A 6,540-nucleotide genomic window follows, 5' to 3' on the forward strand; every position below is an offset into this window, starting at 1 on the left:
CATTTGGTCACCTCACCAAAATCATCTAATACACAGTCTTGAATCTCCGTGCTGCACGCTTGATCGCTCGTGATTATAACCGTCATTCCAGCTCTTACGGAAAATCACTTATACTACTGTCTAATATGAACAAAATTATGCTCTTTTAAACACAGTGCCGGATTGTGTTCCTTTCCCTATTGCCACATTTTGAACGTTGTATAGTTATTCTATATTGTATAATAATAACCAATGTATGACTTGTGTTTTTATCTTAAAGGGAGGGACAAAAAGCAGGGAAAAATTTTAAGTGTATTCTGCTCAGCACTTCTTGCTAACTATTGTATAACGCTTCTCTCAAATCGTTGTTTTTGCTCTGTTTATAACTTCATGTATGTACTGCCCCACTCACACAATGCTCCCATGTTGAAGGGGCCTGTGAGTAACTTGAATAAATAAATAAAAGACTTGGTTAAGCCCGGGGCATTGTGAAAGCAATACCGCCTTTCTACTCTTGGCTCAGCTAGGCGTAGCTTGAATGTTTAGCTGAACTGGTTGGTCTAAGCAGGACCAATTGCTTTCGCAATTCCCCGGGCTTAACCAAGTTGAGCCACAGCAAACTTTTTTTCGCGTTGCTAGAGTTAATCCTCATACTTAGTTATTGTTGGGTGTACAGCTGGCGTAGACGGGGATTTCAAGTTTCTCCCTTGTCCCCTCGTTGGGCACCGTGGAGGGAGGCTGGCTCCGTGGTAGAACGTCCAATATCTTTTTTTCTCCTTTTCTTTCGGTAGTGGTGATAGACGTAGGACATCCGCTTCGCGTGCAAGAGCGCGTGTCGATGGAATTGCATAATTATGCAAGTCTGCGATGCGGCCTGATTCCACACCGCCGGAAAGCGCTCCCTCACCAGAACAGAATTTGACCGCCCTGGTGTAGTGACCGCCCTGGTGTAGGTGGCCACCACCTAAAATATGTTTACAGGGTGTCCAAGCTAACTTTCGGCAAGGGTTAAAAAATAAAACATTTTAGTTAGGCCAGGGAAACCAGTTTCATTGAGATTCCAGCCGTCTTGTACACCACAGGAATTTTTTCAAATAACCATTTAGTAAATTATAAAAATGAACTAATTAACAAAGTATTGACTTGAGACAATAAATCTTATTTACAAAGTTGTAGAGCATTTTCAGAAACCCATATTCCATTTATTTGCGATGAAGAAAGCCTCACGCGTATCTTTTTTCTGAGCTCCAAAGAAAGCCCTCAAATTAGAAAAACTATCACGGTTCTAGCTCATTCGCGCACCCCGATTGCCCTGCTCTCCACAGTGGCTTGAGAGAACAAACTCAGCTGCGGCCGTGGCTCGCAGCGGCAGGCCGATATGTCGACGCACGGCCGTTCTCGAGTAAGAACGCGCTTAGCTCTCCCTCGAGACCGACCGTGGTCTGCGGTGGTTTCTTCGCCCGCATGAGCACGTCGGCGTATGTGGCGGTGAGTGTTGCAGCGAGCGCGGCGAATTGGCTGAGCGGGCTGCAGCCATCGCCAACTTATCAGCCTAACGCTGGAATTGGGCCACCGAGACATGACCGCAGGTGATTCTGGTTCACTGAACTCACGGTTGAGAGCGCATCACAATCGTGGCGCGCGAATGCGCTTGTCACGTGATTATTTTCGTATTTCGCGGGCTTTCTTTGGAACGCTGATAAAAGATACACGTGCCACTTTCTATCATAGCAAATAAAAGGAATGGGCGATTCTGAAGGTGCTCTCCAACTTTGCGAATCGCATTTATTGTCTAATTGCAATAATTAGTGAATTAGACGAATTATCGTACTTACTAGTTGGTTAATTGTGAAATAAAAAATTGGCTTTGGTGCGCCAGACGGCTGGCAGCCGTATACAAGTGGTTTTCCGGGTCTAGCTCAATTTTTTTGTTTTTTTTTAACCATTGGCTAAATTCAGCTTGGACACCCTGTATACCAAGTCACCCCCGGCCCCAATCGCTAGCGGCTGCGGAGCGACTATAATCACAGCGGCGGTTTGGGCGCTAAAAATTTGGCTGCAGACAAGCCACCATTTGAAACAACCTGTTAAGTTCAACACTGCAACCTTGTCCAGTGGAAGTAATAATGCGGTGATGTTCGGGCATTCAGCTGCATATCGTGGGGCTTAGTGGGGTCACACATATGAAGCATGTACTCCCCTGATGGGACTGGGACAGGTAGGTCACCGCCGCTTGCGGCGGGGGCTAGCCTGTCACAGAATTTTTATCTGTTGTAGGCCGTCACTGTGAGCGACGGTGGTGCTCTAGTCGAGGTCGCCCAGAAGATCCCCCTAGACAGGTTGCTAATCGATACTTTCTTTTTCCTTTCAAAATGGGGGAGTATAAAAAAAAAAAAAAGGTCCCCCTCACGAAATTATTCATAGACTATAAAAGAGCAAACTTTGAGTGCATCAACGACGGACTTGCAGTTTCTTGCATGTTTTCAATGTTCCTATTTATCCCACTCGATTAATGCCAACTGGGAGACGTACAAAAACACGTTACTGAATCTGAAAACGTGTTTTTGTACGTCTGAATCTGAAAAAAAAAAAATTGAAAACATCTGAATACGTCCCAACATGCATTCTTGTAAAATTTGACAACTCCTGGTTCAGCAAACGCTTTAAAACATTACTAAACCGTAAAAAACGTCTTTATAGGAACACGAAGGAAAGCAACAATCCGGGAACATGGGACCGCTACCACCTTTGCGTCAAGCAGCATCTGAAAAAACTTGCAAAGAAGAAATGTTTAACCTCTGACTTGCTTTCGATCCTTAGATCTAACCCAAGCAAATTCTGGCATCTTCTGCCAAATAAATCAAGTTCGAATCAAATTGACCTAGTAGATCATGACCGAGTTCAAACTGAGCAGCTGAGAACTGCGCTGCCGCTGTAAATGATTATTTCACTTCGGTTGTCACGCCCGCTAACCTCACTTCAATCAACAACATACCCTTCGTTCCCCCACAATCAATGAGAGAAATCGAAATTAATGCAGGTGACATATTCTGCCTTATTAACTCACTTCCACTATTGACGTCCGGTGGCTGCGATGAAATCAACAGCAAATTAAAAAAAAAGAACACCTTATCGCTGTCCAGCCGCATATTTCATCTAATCTTTTATCAGTCTCCTCCTGACACGGGTAACGTTCCCCACGAAGAAAGCACGAATTATGCCCATCTTCAAACCTGGTGACCGCTCAAACCCCTTCGATCACCATTCGATATCTCTGACAAAGCATCCCCTCAAAGCTGTTCGAACATATAGCATTTAACCTTATGGCACACCTGGAATCAATTAACTTTTTTGAACCTCAGCAGCGCGAAGTTTAGAAAGCTACTCTCATGCGAAACGCAACTAGAACAATTTACTCATGATTTATTGCAACACATGGGTGACTATACCATCAAATTGATAGCATATTTTTAGATTTTCCAAATGCCTTTGATTGTGTCTCCTATAGTGATTTATTGTTAAAGTTGTCCGGCATTGGGGTACCACAGAAATTATTATCCCATACAGAACTTCTTAAAATGTTGTGTTCAGTTCACAGTGCTAACAACCGTAACTCTTCTTTTTCAGGTGTAACTTCCGGTGTTCCTCAGAGTGCAGGGCTGTCTCCTTTATTGTTTTTAATTTACATAAACGACCTGCCTTCAAATATCAAGTCTAGAATAACTCAGATTATTTGCAGATGACTGCGTCATTTACCCTGCCATAATAAATCAAGAGGACGCATGCGCCCTACAACAAGAGCACTATCACACTTTGGTGTGAAACTTAGCTTATACCATTAAACCTAGTGAAATGTAAACCCATGACATTTTCCTGCCTTAACAGCCCAATTTCCTCTTCATACTTCCTCTCATCAACTCTCGTTACTTACACGACGTCATGCAAATATCTTGGCGTGCACATGACACATTCTCTATCATGGACAATTCATATGGAAACCATCTGCTCCGAATCACCACACACCTTGGGCTGCATGCGACGAAACCTACACAACTCATCCCAAGACGTTATAAAAAAAAAAAAAAAAAAACTAGCCTATCTAACGTTCATCAGGCCAGAGCTTGAATACGCGTCAGCAATCTCGAGTCCATCGTAAGTATACCTCGCTGCCAACATCGAAGCCATTCAAAAATCATGCTGCACATTGTATCACCTCGGCCTACTCTAAACAATCCAATTTCACTTCCTTGTAAAAAAAAAAAGAAAAAGAAAAAAAAAAGATCTTGAACTGCCCTCCCTCGAATAGAGTCGTATTATATCTCGCCTGCGACTTCTTCGCACTTTTTAATGCCATCCAAAGTCCAGGCACGAACTTCTTAAGACACCTCTAAGAAAATCTTCCTGCTTAAACCACACCCATTCTTTGTCACGCATTCCTGCCCGCACGCTAGCAATGAATAGCTCAATCTTTCCTCACGCAATAGTGCTATGGAATTCCTTGTCAGAAATAAGTCACTTGCGCTGAAAGAACAACAATCCGCGAACAGCTAAAAATCGCTCTAAGTGACACGTTACTCTCCTTGATCAAACTTTACTCCTTGTCCTCTTATGTGATTTTATTTTATTTTTTTTTTTTGTCTTTGCTGCTGTTACTCCTGTATCCATTCCTGTATTGTCAATGTTTATTTTTGCTTTAGTTACCTTTGTTTTCTGCTTTTTCGTTATGCTTTGCTCTTTTTTTTTCAGTATTTTCAAAGAATGTTAAACATGTTAAACTGCCTTCTTTTATGTAATGTCTTCGGGCGCTTAATTAAAATAGCCGTCAATCATCCTGACAGCCACGCCGGGCACGTGAGAAACGTATCTCAGTTCTCCTTGTCTCAGCTTCTTGCCAGCGCGGTTGCCATGGAGACCGCCACCGCTAGTTAGTAGTAGATAGTGATCGATAATGATAGTGGTAGTTAGGGATAGTGACTGTGATGATGATAATGACAGATATGGGTCTGGCAGAGGCATGGCAAACGGTTCATGGAAACACGTGTGCTTCATTTTGCAGATAGCCGCAAGTATCCCTGGCCCGTACTTCCTGAGCAATGTTTCTTCTTCAAGATTCCTTCACGGGAACTGCACCCTCACTGGTCCTCCATTCAGTAATTGCTGCCAACCGACAGATGGCAATGCATGCGTAGCCTCAACTCCCGCCGATCTTGCCTGCCTCGACCGCGCATGGCACAACACCGGAACGTCATCGACACGGACCCGACGAGACATAAAAGCGACGCACCGGCCAGTCTTCTTCAGTGGGTCTGGCAGCGGCATGGCAAACGGTTCATGGAAACACGCGTGCTTCATTCTGCAGGTAGGCCACAAATACGCTTTCAAATGTTATAGGAGCGATAATCGTTTCTTGTTGCTGCTGCCAGACTCTGGGCACGTTGTGTGTATTTTTTCTAGCGCACTGCATTCGTTACGAATTTTGTTGCAACTATCCGGAGATGCCGAGACCTGTCCAGGCCATAAGCCAGAGGAATTATGCTAACAGAACTGCTAGCCGGACGAGCACGAATCAGCGCAGAGCTTTCTGCGCTCCACTCTAGAATGGCTTCTTTTGAGCAGCGTATTACCAACATCGAGGCGTTGGCTTCAACTGCAAACAACGCTCTTCAGCGCGTTCACGATCTCGAAAAAACTGTTGAGAACCTTAAATAGGTCATTACCAAACTTGACCACAAAAACGATGACCTGGAAAACAGATCACGTAGATGTCAGCGCACGTTAAAGATCCCCAGGTGGTCGAAATTTCCGGAGTCCTCCACTACGGCGTCTCATAGCCTGAGTCGCTTTGGGACGTTAAACCCCACAAACCAAACCAAATAACTTAATCATCTACGGCTTGAAGGAACCATCAAACGAAACTTCTGAGGAGCTATCAGCTTCTGTATCGGAGTTGCTGTCTTCCAAACTTGGAATCCATTGTGAACGTATTGAACGCTGTCACAGGCTTGGCATCCAAAGGAAGGAAAAAACGCGACCTGTAATTTTTAAACTGTTATTAGAACCAAGCTTTCCATCCTCAAAAACGCCAGAAAACTAAAAGGATCTGATACGTACATACATTAGCGAAGACTTTTCTGCGCGTGTACGGGAAATTCGAAAGGCTCTCTGGGACAACTCGGTTGATATCCGCAAGGAAGCAGATGAGTATAGATTGCATTACGATTCCCTGATAGTCGACAGTGTGCGTTACACTTCGGATGATTGTTGCAAGAGGATTATCAAGGCTCCACGTGCTACAGTGTCTGGGGACACAGAGTGACTCGTTAATGAGCAGAAACTAACTCTTTTGAATATAAATGCTCGAAGCTTGCTTAATAAGGTTGAAGATTTCAATTGGCTTGTAGAGTGCTACAGTCCGTCAATTATTTGCGTAACAGAAACGTGGTTGAACAACACCATATCAGATGTAGAATTTTTGCCTCCAGATTACTCGGTTATCAGGAACGCCAGGCAGTTTGCTAAAGGCGGGGGCGTAGCTCTGTTTATTAGAAAAGGCATTGGCAT

General features: G+C 44.0%; 1 pseudogene; it reads left to right on the forward strand.

Moving 5' to 3' along the window:
• Nucleotides 1-1,443: 1,443 nt before the first annotated feature.
• On the forward strand, nt 1,444-6,295 carry LOC146203409 (uncharacterized; annotated as a pseudogene).
• Nucleotides 6,296-6,540: the final 245 nt, after the last annotated feature.

Source organism: Amblyomma maculatum, chromosome 1 (assembly GCF_055883805.1).
Source record: "Amblyomma maculatum isolate TAMU_Amacu chromosome 1, ASM5588380v1, whole genome shotgun sequence".
Taxonomy (NCBI): Eukaryota; Metazoa; Arthropoda; class Arachnida; order Ixodida; family Ixodidae; genus Amblyomma; species Amblyomma maculatum.